A 17036-nucleotide genomic window follows, 5' to 3' on the forward strand; every position below is an offset into this window, starting at 1 on the left:
TAAGGGGGCTCGGCCAGTCCTGCTTCCCTGGGAGTCCCGAGGATCTTCCTGGAGCGCTTGTCCTGCTTAAAAGCAACGCACAAGATCTGTTGTTCCTCTCCCTGTTTTTTTCCGGCACCGCCCTCGCCAGACACCCTGGAGCCAGAGGTGGCTTCACTCATGAATCCCGCCAAAGACCAAACGAACAAAGGGACCAAACCTGGCTTGGCGCGCAGAGTAAATCTCAAGAAGGACCTTTTCACAAAGAAATGGCGAAAAAAGATGACCGGGCCATTTGGACAAATGGCACCTTTTGGGTGCATTACTGCAGCTGCGAGCGCAGCACGCGGCAAATGCACACCGCGGTACTTCAAAGTAAACCACTGCCACCAGCCATTCATCAGGGAAAGGGTAACATAAAAATGTTACATGAGAAGCTAGACAAAGGGGATACCAAGTAACCTCTCCAGCACCCTATTATAAGATGGTCTGTGTGCTGGGTCTAGAAAGTTTACAAATGTAAGTAAAGTCAATTTCACTTTACTGCTCCAGGAAACAGTTTATCCCAGAGAAGTTAGTTAAACCATTATGAAATCTGAAAGACTTCCCTGTGCCACTGCCCTGAAGGTGCTGTGTGACACAATGTAAAAGATGATGCCTATGGAGTTTGTCAGTCTCCATAACCAAAAGAAACGAACACAGATAACACATAGAATTTAAAAGTTCAAAGTCCCAAAGTTCAGCAAAAGAGCTGGTCGTCTCTAGGGTGGGAGGAATTTTGCAATAAATTCAAAATTCTCCCTAAGAACTGTACCCGATCTTCACGATTTAAAAGCTGCATAGACCGTTCACGATCACTGTGTATTCATTAATTTATCGTCTGGGAAGGCACATGCTGTATGTAGAGCAACTTCATGCCCATAATTAAATACTTCTTAAAACAATTAGTTGTGCTCTGACGACTGCCTTTAGCTAAACCATGATATGGCTCTGTTATTTAATTGCAGGATTTTTCATCGCAGGGATTTTTACCGTGGATTTTTTTGTTGAAAAAAATCATTTTTTTGTTGGGAATACCCCCAAACCACCACTCCCTTTATATTTTTTTATTCCCTTACACCCATTTATATAATTTTTAACCCCCCAAAAAATAGGTGGTTTTTTTCGAAAAAATTCGCAGTAAAAAAACCTGCGATGAAAAGTGCCGCGAAGAAAGGACGGTATACCCATGATACTATGCAACTTTCAACACTGGCTGGCTCCAATATTGCCATTTTCCTGCCCCCTACGACTAACAATGACACTTAATGCAATTCAACCTCTATAAAAAAGCAGCCCCAACTACCTGCCCTTTTACCTAACAATCCATTTATGCTAACCCAAGTTCCCTCTAACAATGACCCCTCTGCACATGGGTTTTTATGGACAGTGCTCAGCCTGACCACTCCGATTTGTGGCACAACTATATATTTGAATTGCCCTGTGATGTCACAAAACTACGTGACTGCATCACTACTCAGGCCTAAGGCCTTGCTAAAGTAGTTTTTGTAGCCTGTACTTGCACCCCCATTACCCCCACCCTCTTTTTGGGATGCTGGATTTGCATCTTTGCATTTGCAGCCTTCTGGAATGGGCGTTTTCAATTAAGATCTTAACCTGGCTTTAAATTCTTCTACCACATGAAGGCGCAGTTTGATTAATTCATCCTCACATCAAGGTTTACCCAGTTCTCGCTCTCATAATGGCAACATAACCGCTTTCCATTCTGTAACTGAAAACGCATATCTTCAATCAGAGCAGCCTGTGCAATTAAGCTCTGGTGTAAGAGGATGGATACCAGAATTATTTCCCTGATTCAAGCAGACGACTCAACTAGTATGCCTACTACTTCTCTGGACTTTTCACCTGGTGTGACGTGCCTGTCTGACTCCTCATTTTCATGTGTGCAACCCCAGAGTCTTTCAGCAGCCCTTAAAAAATCTTAATGGGGTTAAGGACCTCTAATTATGTGAAGCTTCGTCTGAAATTGTATGAAGGGCTAAAAATGGAAACTAAATCGCCTTCGGTTTTATTAGAATCACTTATTTCTAAATTCGAGAATGTTAAACTTCATAATATGGCTAAGGATTTTCTTTCCAGATCACGGATTGGCAGGACAGGCCGACAAGGCTGCCACCTCAAAATAGGGAGTTTTTGACTTTGTAGTTCCTGTTGAGACTTCTTGAGGGAAGGTGGGGCCGGGTTTACTTTCTGAACGTACTTGCTTTATTTTTATTTTATTTTTTTGCAGTGTTGCCCCTTGTCTCGAAAACCTCTAACGTGGTGCATACTGTTACTGTCTGCCTCATAGTATTGGGCAACTCAGGAAATCTCTCATCTAACCTAATGATTGTTGATGTAATGGCTGAGGTTGGTCTAACCCCTCTTGAGGGCGTAGTATCCAGCATTACCAGAGCAGATATAAACTACAACACTTTGACTAATGTTAATCATTCTAGGAATGAGTCTGATGCAACCATATGCCAACAAAAGTCTGACCGCCCCTCCGACCCCTTGCAAACAAACTAGGAAATCAAAAAATAGACAATTACATGAAAAGAACAGATCGGTCTCTAAAACCTTTTTGCGTGATTTGTTAAAGCATCTTCAAGCAAAATCTAAACTCAAATAAAAGCGGCTGATTCTGACATAATTGAAGTGCTCGAGGTGGTGGACACTAAGGCTTCTAGCGTGCAGCCACTGGATTCTTCTGCCAGGCCTCTAGTGTCCTAACCTCCACCTTGGGGGGAGGCAGTTAGAATTGCCCACTCTGACTGCACAGTGGCTTGCTCAACCGCCACCTTCAGCGCCCAGTTGCTCAAATTTGCTGTGGGTTGGCTCTATAGCTGGCCCAATTATAGAAAAATCACTCAACTACTTTGGTGGTACCTAGTGATGTTAAAAATAATACCAAGTCCCTGGGTGCTGCGATTTCGTCCGACACTTGCCTTGTATTTCCTATTCCATCTGTACTGCAAGGATGGTCATCTCATTGGCTGATCCCCACTCCTGTGGCCCCGAATCCCCAGACATCCACTCAAATGGCCTAAGGAGTTTAACACCTACACCAACATTGCCCTCTGCTCAGTCAGAATCGGGGAAATTTACATTACACTATTGTGGGGGTTTATGGATGGATTCTGGGCTCATACCTTAGATCAGACAATGTAGGGCAGTGTGTTCTTAAGGGCTCTAAGGTAAGTGAGTATTTGGGGGAACCTTGTTTTGCACCAACTATACATCAGTACCCTTACGGAGAAGGGTAGATATTGCCCAGATCGCTCCACCAGTAACACAGATTGCAGTTTTCAGGGCACTCAACTGCTTTTGGAAAGTGTATTGCTTGAAAATAGAAATATCAACCTCAATCGAACTACCACACTAAGATGGTTTTGTTCAACCACCTCTCTTTATGCATTTGTTACTGTCGACATTGAACGTGTTGATTTTATAGATAATTACAGAACAGATCGAGACATCCTAAGTCTCTTGATTTGCTGATGAAGGAATTGCACACTATTAGATCTCTGGGTTTGGACACCTCTCGGTAACATAACCGAAAACACAGTAGCAAAGTTTCAACTGAAGGGGGCAAGAATTGTTGATCACCTAAGGAGATTATATACTCCCTTAGCAGAGAGAACAATCCACTGCAGCAAACTCTGCTATCCAGGAGTGTAAAGTTTGTCAATTTTATTTAATTCAATTTGTTGTACGCCCAGAGCCAAGGGTATTCCTGTGTAGTTAGAAATCTCGCTTATGATTTAGACAGTCTTCAGGGTGCATACATAATCCAATAGTGACAACAAAGGAAATTACAACTATCTACAGAAGGTGTTTTGTCTAGGGCATTGCTTGTCTAAAATTGAACAACCAAGTTTTTAGGAGGTGTGTTTTTTTTTTTTTAAAGAATATTTTTGCCATTTCTTCAAACTTAAACATCGGGACACAACATAGTCCCACAAACCCCTCCACCTCACCCCCCTCCCTTCCGGTTAAACGTCTTTGCATTGTCTTTGCAACCCTTGGATGTGTTCATTTTAAGCTGTAAACGTATCAAGAATGCGGATGTTGTGTGGGCACCATTGCAGTATATAGTCGCATTGCAGGAAGTCTATGGCTACATAGTTCCAGATCCTCCTGAGCCATTCTTGTGTAGTGGGGGGGGGGGGGGGGTCTTCTGTTGCCATTTTTGCGCAATGGCTAGCCATGCTGCTATTAGGAATCCCATAAAGTTCTGTTATTGAGTTTTCGTAAAAGACTTCTCGGGGGGGGGGGGCGCCACATACCGCACAGCCATATCTCTTCTCCTAGGTTGGCCGCGCCCTCGAACATTTTCTGCATCTGTGCTTTCACTTCCGTCCAAAATTGTTGCAGTACTATACAGTCCCACCAGATGTGTCTCCAGGTTCCCAAGGAATCGCATCCCCTCCAGCATTTCCCTTGCGTTGGAGGGAACATTTTGTGAATTCTCTCCGGCGTATAGTGCCATTGGACCCTCACTTTAGTCCAAGCTTCCCTCGTTTGAACTGCACGTGTCCATTTTGGGATGATTAGCCAGAGGTATGTCCATTGGTCCCGAGCAATTTGTTTCCCTAGGGTTACTTCCCACTTTTTCATGTACTGCCACGTTATTTTTTCTTTTTGGGCGTTTATAAACTTGTAGAGTGCAGAGACAAATTCCCCCCCCACCCCCCGTTTGGGTTAACATATGTTTCAAATGGGGTGAGGTCCCTTGTCCATGCTATTGTTCTTGGTGTTGAGCCAGTGGTGGAGCTGCTCGTACTGGTATCTATCCCTTTCCGTGAGGCCCAGCAGTTCCTGGCAATCTGAAAAGGTTCTGATCTGTTGGCCTTCTATCATATCACCCACCTTTGTGCAGTCAGCCAGCAGATTTGATCTTGCGACGGCTCTGTCCTGTGCCTCCCACCGCTCTGTCCTGTGCCTCCCACCATTTTTCAGAGTTGTCTGTGATCCATTCGTGTAGGACCCACAGTTGTGCCGCCTTGTAGTATTTTTTGAAGTGGGGGAGCGCCATTCCTCCATCTGATTTAAGTGCAGTGAGCACCTGTTGGGACATTCTCGGTGTTTTGTTTTGCCAAATGTATTTTGTAATGATTTTAGAGAGGGTCTTGAATGTTACTGGGATTCGGATGGGGAGAGCTTGGAAGTAATACAGGAGCCTGGGCAATATCGTCGTACCTGCTTATTGCGGCGCCGGATGGATCATTGGGTTCCGTCTGTATATGCCGCGGTGTGCTGGGCCTTGCCGTCTGCTCCCCTGCTGGTGTGCTCTGGGGTGCGATTCCTTCCGCCTGGCGCCTCCCTCTCCCAGGCGGTTGCTCGCCCGTCCGGTCCCCCCCTTTTCCCGCGGCCTCCCGAGTTCGCCTGCTCCTCTCTCACTGCTTCCCTGCGGGGCGGGGACCGCAGCCTAGATTCTTGGTTCGCTTCGGGGTGCACTCCGGCGGAGGTCCGGATGTCCCCCTCCTGGACTCGCTCCTCGGTTTCCGGCGTATTCACTAGCCCCGCGCCAGAGGCACCTCCCTCGGCCTGACAGCACGGCGTCTCAGGCCTGCACCGGCGGGAAGACTGTCCTGGGTCAGGACCGGGGGGGACGGACCTCTTGATCGCCCGCAATCTGTTCGTCTCGGCTCCTCTACACCCCCTTTTCTCTACCCGATGAAGGAAGGTTCGTCTTGAAGGGCACAGCGCCTGCTTATTACATTTCTTTATTGTCGCGGCCCGAGCTAGGGGACGGAGCTACGCTCGTGCACGTCTACCCGGCTCGGCTGCCATCTTGGAATCCCAGGAGGTTTTTTAAGTATTGGAACAAGTCTACATTTTTGATGCTTAAGGGTAGGGCATTCCAATGTTTGGGGGCCATGACTGTAAAACTACTTCCACAGGCTCTGGCGCTTTTGTAGTGAGGGACTGCTAGGAGCGAGTTTTTGTTTGATATGAGTGTTCTGTTGGATGCTTTTTTCATTATTGAATTGTTGATGTAAACGGGGGCTTTCTTAGTGAGGCCTTTATGGGTAACACATAGGGGATTTGAAGATACTTCTGGCCGAAATGGGTGGCCAGTGGTTCTCTCCTAGAGATGTGGTCTGATTTTATATGTATATTGCCCTAGAGCTGCTCGCAGAGCTTTATTTTGCATGAATTGTAATTTGCCTAGGTTAGTATTTGATGTCCCTAGTAGGAGTACATTACAGTAGTTCAGCTTGGATCGTATCGAAGCCCTGGCTAGGGTGATGCAGTTTGTAGGTGAGAGGAACTGGTGACTAAGGGTAATTAACTTGGATGTATAAGAGGTGTATGAAGATGGAGCATTCACATGTTTGTTAGGTTAGCTTAAGCCCCTGGAGAGGGGGATCCTCAGGAGCGAGCCAGGACTTGGCCCAGGAGTGGGGAACCTGGGGGATCCTCAGGAGTGAGCCAGGACTTGGCCCTGGAGTGGGGAACCTCAGAAAGGCCTTAAGGAGGCGAAGTAGAGTTAAAAGTTCCTCCCAGAAACCTAGACCCTAGGAGGGAGTCTAAGGGCCAGCAAGCCTTTTTTTCTTTATATTTTTTTTTATCTTGAGGAACTCTCAAAGACATTAGAACTGTGTACTAGAGAAGATTGCTACTTAGCATTGAAAGTGGCAAGTGAACAGGCAAGCAGACCGACCAGGGATTTCAGCACCAGCACCGGTCCCACCGATGTTTTCAGGTGCACTCAGGGAGAGTGAATGAGGATCTGTGGTGGGTACCTGCTTCAGGCAGCATGCACAGGCCACACAACCCACATCCATGCAGTAATGTTTCCTAGAAAACAGAGGCCAAGGTAGCTTTGTTGCTGATCTTCATGGCAGCATTTCTCTGGAATGCAACAGCTGTAACCATAGCCCTAACCGCATATGCATGAAGGCCTTCAGTTGCGTTTTGAATTTGTAGGCTTTCACAATGCAGAGACGATCGAACGAGTGATAGCCTTGGAAGACTGTGATCCTGGCTGTTGAATGCCAAATGTCAAACAGGCTGGCAGACCTTCTAAACAGCCTAGATCGCTCCAAATAGAATTTTACAGAACATCTCACATCGACAATTCAATTTGATTTTCTCCACCCATCTGTGGAGAAGGTAGGTAGGACCACTTCTTGATTTATGTGAAAAGAAAACTGGGGGAAGGAAAATAAATGTTAAGTACCACCTCGCTGAAGCACAGTGTATGGCCGTGTAGCCGAGCAGAAGGTTGACTGTACTGGATCTAGCAAAGGACCCGTTTCATGAATTGATTAGACGGGTCTTCTAGTAACACTGACCTTTAGTCTATTCTGAATTTAATCAGTAACAAATATACGCTTTGCGGACATATGGTCCTATTGTCTAAGGCCAAATACCAGTTGTGTTAGCAGTTATTTTTTTCAACTATAGCAATTCTGTTTTGGTCCACTGTAACTTTGCTGTTATTGCTAGTCTGCATTATGTAAAATGAATGCCGGCAATACCTCCAGCTTTTTCAGATCTAGTTCCAAATATGATTTTATTTGTTTCTATCAAATGCAGTATGGATTCTGACATTCTGCGCTTTTGGAAGATTGGGTGAGGGAGTAAGATGAGGGAGGCGATAAGACCTGTTCATTGTAAAAAAATGTTTTGGTTAAGTAATTCTTTACTCTGCAGACTCACGCTTGGGTTAAAGACTCAAATGACCCTTGCACTGAAGTGGAAAACTGCTGAGGGCACCACTCTTGTCCTTCTGATAGGTTACAGTCCGGGAAGGTGCAGGGCGGCAAAGGTAGTTGCTTTAAATGACACCCTGGATACGTTTCTGAGGCTATGGACAAATTGTATAAATTATATACATGTGAATGAAGTAAACGTGCTTACTCTCTATGCTGCAATTGTTTCAGCTCTGATTTGATTGCTTTATTTTCCACTTAATATTCTAGTTTATTGGGTATTGGAACTTTTAGAGGGTGTTTGGAGTGCAAAGTGTGTCCCTGTTTAATTTTGGTTTGCTGCCTTCAAGGATTGCGTGGCGAGAGCATAGTTTTGACCCTAGGGCCGTCTGCCACTGCTGATTGACGTTTAATGAAGATAAGCTGATGCATTTGAAGGCTATTTGTTGTTGTCATATTGCTGATATATAAATATATATTTCTGAGGCTTGTGGAATCTGCTTAGATCACATGCTGTGCATAGGCCGACATCTAGTGGAAGCTGCGGAGTATTACAGTTTGTTTTTCGAAACTCGAAAATGGACGTCGACACAGGCGTGCCAGTAATACTATCCCTAGTGTGACGTCCACTGTACCCAAGATCCCTCACGCGTCTAGGATCCTCAGATTGTTTTTTTTCCGCCATACTGGTCGGAAGCATCTTGCGGAGTCCCCTGGCCTTAGCCATACTTTTGCTAATTGAAAATTATAATTCTTTATTGACATCCTTCCCCACCCCAACGTCGACACTCGACGACGGCTGGAGAAGACATCGACCGTCGGCTGCCGCACGACGGATCTGGGCCTCGGAATGCCGCTGGCCTCGGCCCGGGCCTGGTAGGCCGCTGGCCTCGGCCCCGGCCTGGTAGGCCGCTGGCCTCGGCCCTGCAAGTAGGGAGAGTGGGGGGTGGTACATACTCTTCACTCTTGGTATATAAGTACACCTTATCTTATATATTTCATACACTTACCAGCCCGCTGCCTTTAGGTGCGTATGGAGGGTACCCCTTTCCAATTCTGCCCCAAGTGCAACCGCAAATACCCTTGGGTCGACAGGCACGCCACGTGCAATCTCTGCTTGCCGAGGGACCACCCCGAAGCGAACTGCAGAGCGTGTAGTAGGTTTAAACCTAAGACACTTAAGGACCGTTCGACTAAGCGTTGGGCCCACCACGCCAGGCAGGCGGCCATGGCAGCGGAGGGCGCCTTCAGCGATGGCAGCGACGCCGTAATTTCGGACGGCGAGGGCATTACGGCATCGAAAGACAGCCGAGCGCAGGTCCCCGACCTCGGAAGGTCGTCCGGCAGGGCGGCTATGGGGAAGACCCCCGGCGACGCAAGCGCTACACACCCTACACACACTAAGCACACTAAGTCCAACCGAACCTCGACGACGTCGACTTCTCGGAAAGAGGCACAGATCGAGTCGGACTGTTCTGTGTCCTCTGGGCGCTCTCGATCGAGATCGCCTCATGACGCAAGGCAATCATCCACTCTTGCCAAGAGTGCCTCGCTCCCTAGACTAACGGAAGTTCGATCGTCGGAGGACGAAGACGACTTCCACCCCCAGGCCGCGCTCCAAGAGACGGAGCCCGTAGTTAACACCAGCGAGGCCCCACGCTCGAAAAACACAGATACCTCTCCCGATCCTCGACGCCAGGCGTCGAAAGTCTCCGAGGCCTCCAAGGGACAGGGAAAACATTTTTCCACGCACGGGGAGGGGGGGAAACAGCGGAAAGCACATTCTTCCACTCCTGTACGACCATCCTTCCCCCCTAAGCAAACAGATAAATACAAGTCTACTGAGAGATCAACATCCAGCAAGGGTACCCTTGATAAGTCCCCTAAATTGCCTACTAAAGTCATACCCTGTTCCAAAGAATGGTCCAGTGAAGACATAGACAGGGTCATGTCAAGGATGTCTTCCTTGGCTGATTTCTACGACAAGAATCCAGAGCATTTCCTCTCGTATGACCCTCACAGGGCCACACCCTCAGGTTCCACTGATCCTATCCCCCTAAGTAAAAAGGCCCGGTTCGAAAGACCTGAACCCTTCGAGGTGCAGCCTTACTCTACTCCATTCCCTGAGGGGGACCAGGAGTTTGAAATTATGGAGGAACAAGCCGGGACGGAATACTATGCGGATGATGAGGATCAGGAGGAGGGAGAAGATGAGCAGGAAATTTACAGAGTAGATTCCCCGGTAGAGAACGAAGCCCCAGTTACCGACTCGCCAGTCGATAACCAGCCCCTCCTTAATGAGGTTCTCGCTCGCGCGGCAGAACATTTTCACATCGACACCCACGGTGTACAGGAGGAAAGGGACTTCGCAGAAGAGTTGGTGGGAGAGAGGAGGCCGGTCGCTCAGACCATCCCTATCCTTAAATCCATCCAACGAAGAATAGATCCGTCCCTGGTGAACCCGAACCTCACCAGAGCAGTCAACCCCAGGGTCGAAAAGCTTTTCCGGGCAGCCCAGTCTGACCCTCTCTATATAAGAGGACATCTTAAACCAGACTCCCTAGTTGTTACCAACACTCGGAAGAGGGCTGGAACACCCTTATCTTCATCAGAAGCTCCTCCCGACAAGGAGAGCAAGAAACTTTACGGGTTTGGCAGGAAGGTAGCCTCAACGTCCGCCTACCAAGCAAGGATTGCTAACTCCACCACCCTGTTGGCCAGCTACAACTGCCATCAATGGGAAGAGGTCGCGGCGCTCATAGCATCTGCTCCTGAACCGTTAAAGGGCCAATTGGCTCGGATCTCGGCAGAAGGGAGAGCCGTGTCTGGTTGCATATTAAAAGCAACTTTCGACGCCGCGGACAACGCAGGAAGATTGATAGCAGAAGGTACTGTTATCAAAAGACTTGCGTGGTTACGGCAGTCGGGGTTCAAAACAGAAACTCAGGCTTCATTAATAGACAAGCCGGTGGAACCCGATCTATTGTTTGGGAAAGCGGTCGAAGACGCACTTAAAAACGCCAGGGACGAATACGAGACACTGAAATCCCTTGGCCAACTAACCAACAAACCCCCTAACCAGAGGGGGAATAGTAATTTTCGTCGCCCACGCGGCCAAAATTCACAGAGGCAACTATGCCCAGGTACAGGGTACACAGTGGAACAACAGCCAGCAGTCTACCCAAAGTTACGGCAGGGGTAACAAGAGAGGGCGTGGAAGAGGCAGAGGCAGCCCCAACAAGGGAGGTGGCACGGCCCCACAAAAGCAGTGACGCTCAGTTCAGGGTCCCTTCTCACGCAACCCCAGTAGGGGGACACATTTCCAACTTCACCCAGGCTTGGGAAGGGATCACCTCGGACAGATGGGTGCTGTCAACAGTGTCCACAGGATATTGTATAGAATTACTGCAGCGTCCCCGGAACCATCCTCCACGACAAAGAGTACACTCCTTAGAACATCAGAAGATCCTTCTCGAGGAGATTGCCATTCTGCTAGAAAAGGACGCGATAGAACTCGTCCCAGGACACCAGGTAAACAAGGGTATCTATTCAACTTACTTCCTTGTGCCAAAGAAAGATTTGACAATGCGCCCAGTACTGGACTTACGGCCTGCCAACAAGTATGTCAAGCCCCAAAAATTCCGTATGACCACGCTACAAGAGGTAATCCCCCTCCTAAAAAAGGGGGATTACATGGCAACCTTGGATATGAAAGATGCTTATTTTCATATTTCCATGCTCCCGGCGCACAGAAAGTACTTGCGCTTCAAGGTGGACAGTCGCCACTACCAATTCAAGGTACTGCCCTTCGGGATAGCTTCAGCACCCAGGGTATTCACCAAGGTACTGGCGGTGGCAGCTGCACACCTACGCAGGGAGGCAATCCCAGTGTACCCTTATCTGGACGACTGGCTCATAACGGGGGAAACCCCAGGAATTTGCAGGACAAACATTCAAAGGACTATCGACCTCCTCCACGAATTAGGCTTCTCAATCAACGAGAAGAAGTCAAGCCTAGTGCCAAGCACCTCAAAACAGTTCCTGGGAGCAATCCTAGATACTCAGAAGGGTTGACCTTCCCTTCGGAAGAGAGAATTCGGAATATACTACTGCAAATTCCACATTATCAGTCCGGTCAACAAATAACGGTACGCAAAGCAATGCGGTTACTGGGCATGATGGCGTCATGCATTTACCTGGTCCCCCATGCGCGACTGCGCATGCGTCCTATGCAGGAATGGTTGGCGAAACAGTGGTCTCAGGCAAGTGGTCAGTGGGACGATCTAGTGGTCGTTTCGCCAACACTTGTACAGAGCCTACACTGGTGGACAAGAGAAAATCTCGCAAGGGGAAAACCCTTTTACGATCCCGAAGTACAGGCAGTGGTGACTACAGATGCATGCCTGACTGGGTGGGGAGCTCACCATCTCCACCACACAGCTCAGGGTCTCTGGTCTCACTCAGTAGCCAAGAACCACATCAACCTGCTAGAGCTTCTGGCAGTATTCAGAGCGCTTCGGGCGTTCGAGCCCCATCTAATAAACTTGTCGGTGCAGATCCGGACGGACAGCACGACAGCCATGTTCTATCTGAACAAGCAAGGAGGGACTCGTTCGCCAAATCTGTCCAAGCTTGCCCAGAAAATCTGGATATGGGTACTCAGACGGAACATCTTCCTGTCATCGCAACATGTTCCAGGGGAGCTCAATTCCCTAGCGGATGCTCTAAGCAGAGACACCCTCCCAGAAGAACACGAATGGGTCCTTCACAGAGAGATCGTAGAAGATCTCTTCTCTCAGTGGGGTTTCCCCACTATAGACTTATTCGCCACAAGCGAAAACAAACAATGCCCAGGATTTGCATCCAGGTTCCCCCAGCCAGACTCCCAAGGGAACGCCCTGTGGATGAACTGGTCAGGGATGTTTGCGTATGCTTTTCCACCAACTCTTCTCATCAGGAAGGTAGTGTACAAGATGAACAAGGAATTGATGATGCTCATCCTAGTTGCTCCCATGTGGGCGAGACAACCATGGTTTCCACACCTACGCAGGATGGCGGTGTGCGAGCCCATCAAACTCCCAGCCTGGTACAACCTACTGTCCCAGCAACAAGGTCAAACAGTGCACCAGCAACTCAATTCAATGAACCTGGCAGCATGGCTCCTGAGGTCATAGAGTTTGGACATCTCAATTTACCACAGAGGTGTATGGACATCCTAAAAGAATCCAGGAAACCAAACACAAGGCACTGTTACTTTGACAAGTGGAAGAGATTTGTTATTTAGTGCCAGAATAAACAAATCAACCCGGTTGATTGCACTCCTTCCAACATTGTGACATACATGCTCCACCTGCTGGATGCAGGATTGGTTTTTAACTCTCTGAAAGTACACCTGGCTGCCCTCTCGGCTTACACCACATCCCATAACAAGGTGTCGTGGTGGAAAGTACCAGTAGTTAAAGCCTTCATGGAAGGAGTAAAGAGACTTCACCCTCCTATTTCTAACCCACCGCCAGGATGGGACCTTAATGTGGTGCTAGCTAAGCTCATGGGCCCCCCTTTCGAACCCATGCATAAAAGTAGTCTCAAACACCTGACTTATAAAACTGCCTTCTTAGTAGCCATTACCTCTATAGGAAGGGTCAGTGAAATTCAGGCTGTCAGTGCAGGATCCTTTCTTTACTATCCACAAAGACAAACTGGTTTTACGCACACACCCTAGGTTCTCACCTAAATTTATATCTAAATTCCATGTAAACCAGTCCATCGAGCTTCCGGCTTCTTCCAGAACCCGCAAAGCTCGGCTGAGGTGAAACTACACACCCTAGATGTGCGTAGGGCGGTCCTCTACTATGTAAACAAAACCAGACCGCTAAGGAAAACAGATCAACTGTTTGTCTCCGTAGCTACAGGCATAGAGGGAGATCGCGTCTCTAAAGGCGCTATCTCGAAGTGGATTATCAACTGTATACAGCTGTGTTACTCTCTTTCTGAAAAAACTCTGCCTTTTACGCCAAGAGCCCACTCTACTAGAGGCATTGGGGCCACTCTGGCTTTCATTGCAAATGTTCCCCTCGACACCATTTGCAAAGCAGGTTCTTGGAGCTCTATTCACACTTTTACTCAGCATTACTGCATTGACACTCATTCCAAGACAGATACACAAGTGGGACAAGCGGTTCTGAGACACCTGTTTGCTCATGACTCTTCTCACATCCCACCTCCTTCTTCTGGTACTGCTCGCTAATCTATGCACAGCATGTGATCTAAGCAGATTCCACAAGCCTCAGAAGGGATACATTACTCACCGTAATCATATTTCTGATGCTTGTATCTGCTTAGATTCACATGCGACCCACCCTTCCTCCCCTCCGAGAGAAGGCGCATGATTGCTGGTAGTCTTATCTTCTGTCTATCTGCTTGGATTATCTGTACTCACGCTACTCCTCATGCTTCCTCATGTCAGAAAAAATACAATCTGAGGATCCTAGACGCGTGAGGGATCTTGGGTACAGTGGACGTCACACTAGGGATAGTATTACTGGCACGCCTGTGTCGACGCCCATTTTCGAGTTTCGAAAAACAAACTGTAATACTCCGCAGCTTCCACTAGATGTCGGCCTATGCACAGCATGTGAATCTAAGCAGATACAAGCATCAGAAATACGATTACGGTGAGTAATGTATCCCATATATATCTTAAAATTTCAGGTAATCGTGCTGCTGTAGACACCAAGTATATTTCTCTTCCATGTTTTAAATGTAATTCATTTTATTTTGCAGACCTATCAGTGGATATTTAAGGCAGCAGCGTGACTGAAATTTATGAAGGCCTGCACTGAAGACAGATGCTGTTGGTGCAGGCTGGATGTTCTTCCTTGCAGCCTCGCTGTTCCTCTTGAAGACATTGGTGAAAGACTGCCTCAATGCTGGCATACCCCCCTGCATTCTTGCCACCTACAGAGTGCAATAAAATTCTGTATAGTTTTATCCTTTTAAGGAGATATATAATATGCTGTTTAATTTAAAATACTCAGTTACAATAACAATGCTGGCATTAATTGTATTTTTATTTCCTGGTCTTGTTCGACTTCAAATGCAATTCCTGAAGGATTTTTGTGTAAGACGTTATCATTTTTATATTAATTTATTCTTGTATAGTTTTTATTTGAAGCTATAGGAATAAATTGAATGATCCCGATGGCTGTTTTATGTACATGACAGCTGGTTTATCAAAAATACCTGACTTGGTTTGTGCTGCATATTTTTAAAACTATGATGCAATTATGTACCGTATATTATATACTAATTTATAAAGTAAATGATATGCTAAGTAATGACACCATTTTTTGACCACAGAAATTAAATGATATCACTATTAAAATGTTGCCCAGCTAAGTCTCACTATTGAACTGTGGATTTTTATTTAAATTGGCATTTATAACTATTCTACATTTAGAAGAGACCAGAAGTTATGTTTAAAAAGTGATAGAGGGATTGTTTAGACACTTTAATCTTGACAATGTATGCATGGTAGGCATCCCGAGTACTGTTTAGCTATAACCTTGTACAAAAAACAGGTGGGGAGTTGGAGCAAAGACTGTTGTATTACTCCATGCTACTATGAAAAAATTATTCGTTTTCCCCAGATCCTAATTAATCTGCACATTTTTATGATTAGAATATGAGAACAATCTCGATGCGGAGAATGCATCAATGTTGGCATAAACACTTGCATTGGTCTAATTGCCTGGTGTAGCATAAGGTAACCTTAAAGGCTTGTAATATGGTAAAATTTGACATTCTAATGGATTGTGTCCTCTAACGTATTCCTCATCTTGGATGTATTCGGCCAGTTTTGGAAATGTTTTCTCATCAGAGGGTGCCGTGTGTCAATGTCGTCGAGGTCCCTCCGAGGCGTCAGTCGAGGGTGACCTCATTAGGTATAAAAGTAGCACGCGCGGTGCCCGTTGGCCTCAGCTACTTTTTCCGCAGTACATGTTTCTTTCGGAGACTCTGAGTGCCTCGATAGTTCTGTGACGCAGTTATTGTGAAGATATTCGAGATGTCCTCATTGTTGACCCCAACTACCCCGCGGTCTGGGTTCAAGAAATGTAAAACTTGCGGTTCCAAAATGTCGATCACGGATCCGCACTGAGAATGTCTGGGTCCTCGGCGAAAAGCACGACACGGAGGCCTGTGCAGTGTCGGGCTATGACGGGCAAGGCCTTGCGAGAGAGGAAGGGAAAGCTACAGGTAGGTCAAAGCGTTGAGTCGAGAACCCATGAGGAGAAATCTCCTCGACGTGAAAGGCAAAGACCTAGGTCTAGGTCCCAAAGTGGGTCCCACCACTTTGTCTTTGACGAAGTCTTAAGAGACGCCACCGATCCCCTGCCACCTAGTCTTCTGACGAATCCCTCAAGAAAATGAAATGCCCCACAAAACCTTCTTCTGAAGAATGGGAAGCATTTAGAATTAAACATTTTGAAAAGGTTTATGAAAAGGCTAAGCTTTGGTCCGCACCTTCCTCGGAAGCCGGCCGAGAGCGTTGCCGTTCCGACACTCGCGTGCCTGGGTGATCGAAGGAGAAAAGATCAGGAACCAGCCAGGATCCTGAGTGATAAAGATCGCTCAAGTCGACCGCTCAAGGTCATCGCCGTCTGGAACCCGACACCTTGAAGGATGAGCCTTCGAAGAGCGTCTAAACACCTTCGAAGCCAGCTCCGTCGACTGTAATTTCATCGACGCCTTTGTCGACGTCAACCCCAAAGCCTTTGGTGCCCATTGGTTCAAAGGCTCCAGTTCAGTCAAACTGACAAAATAGCAGCAAAAGAAAAAGCTGCAAAGCCTTCAGGCTCCACTGTAACAGCCCCTCCAGAAAAAAATGTATAAGCATCTGCCATGGAAAGATTTTTTTTTAATCTTGTCTTCAATTTTTGAAGAACAAGAAAGGTCTGAGGAGGAGGATGTTGCTTTTGGCCTAGAGTATGTCACACGTCATGTCCCTGAATATTTAATTTCTGAGGAAAGCAGAATGGGGATTTGGTGGAAACTTTGCATAATGCAAGTGGAGTTGACACATCACCTGAGACAGAATTTGGCAAACCAGAACCAGGGGAACATACCAGTCCCTCATATTGACAACTGATGACAAAGGTGGTGGAATATTTAGGATGTGTTAGACCACCAACTCAGTTCATCCAGGATGACCTCACTGACATACTAGATCAGGGCCCCACCGAAGATCCGATTTTACCCTTCTATGTAGCCTTACAAAATAGGGTGGCCGAAAATTGGGCAAAACCAGAACCAGGGGAACATACCGTCTTTTGAACATGCCTTTTGACGGATCTC

The 17036-nt window shown here is 47.0% G+C and overlaps 1 protein-coding gene across 1 annotated transcript in view; it reads left to right on the forward strand.

The window, feature by feature from the left end:
• Positions 1 to 15086, forward strand: part of SELENOT (selenoprotein T) — a 188257-nt gene extending 173171 nt beyond the window's left edge. Inside the window, exon 6 of the mRNA XM_069618379.1 lies at positions 14466 to 15086. The gene's annotated coding sequence lies outside the window, so the exon portion shown is untranslated. The remainder of the gene's footprint in view (positions 1 to 14465) is intronic.
• The last annotated feature ends 1950 nt before the right edge of the window (positions 15087 to 17036 follow it).

This window comes from Ambystoma mexicanum, chromosome 10 (assembly GCF_040938575.1).
Source record: "Ambystoma mexicanum isolate Mex_15411 chromosome 10, UKY_AmexF1_1, whole genome shotgun sequence".
Taxonomy (NCBI): domain Eukaryota; kingdom Metazoa; phylum Chordata; class Amphibia; order Caudata; family Ambystomatidae; genus Ambystoma; species Ambystoma mexicanum.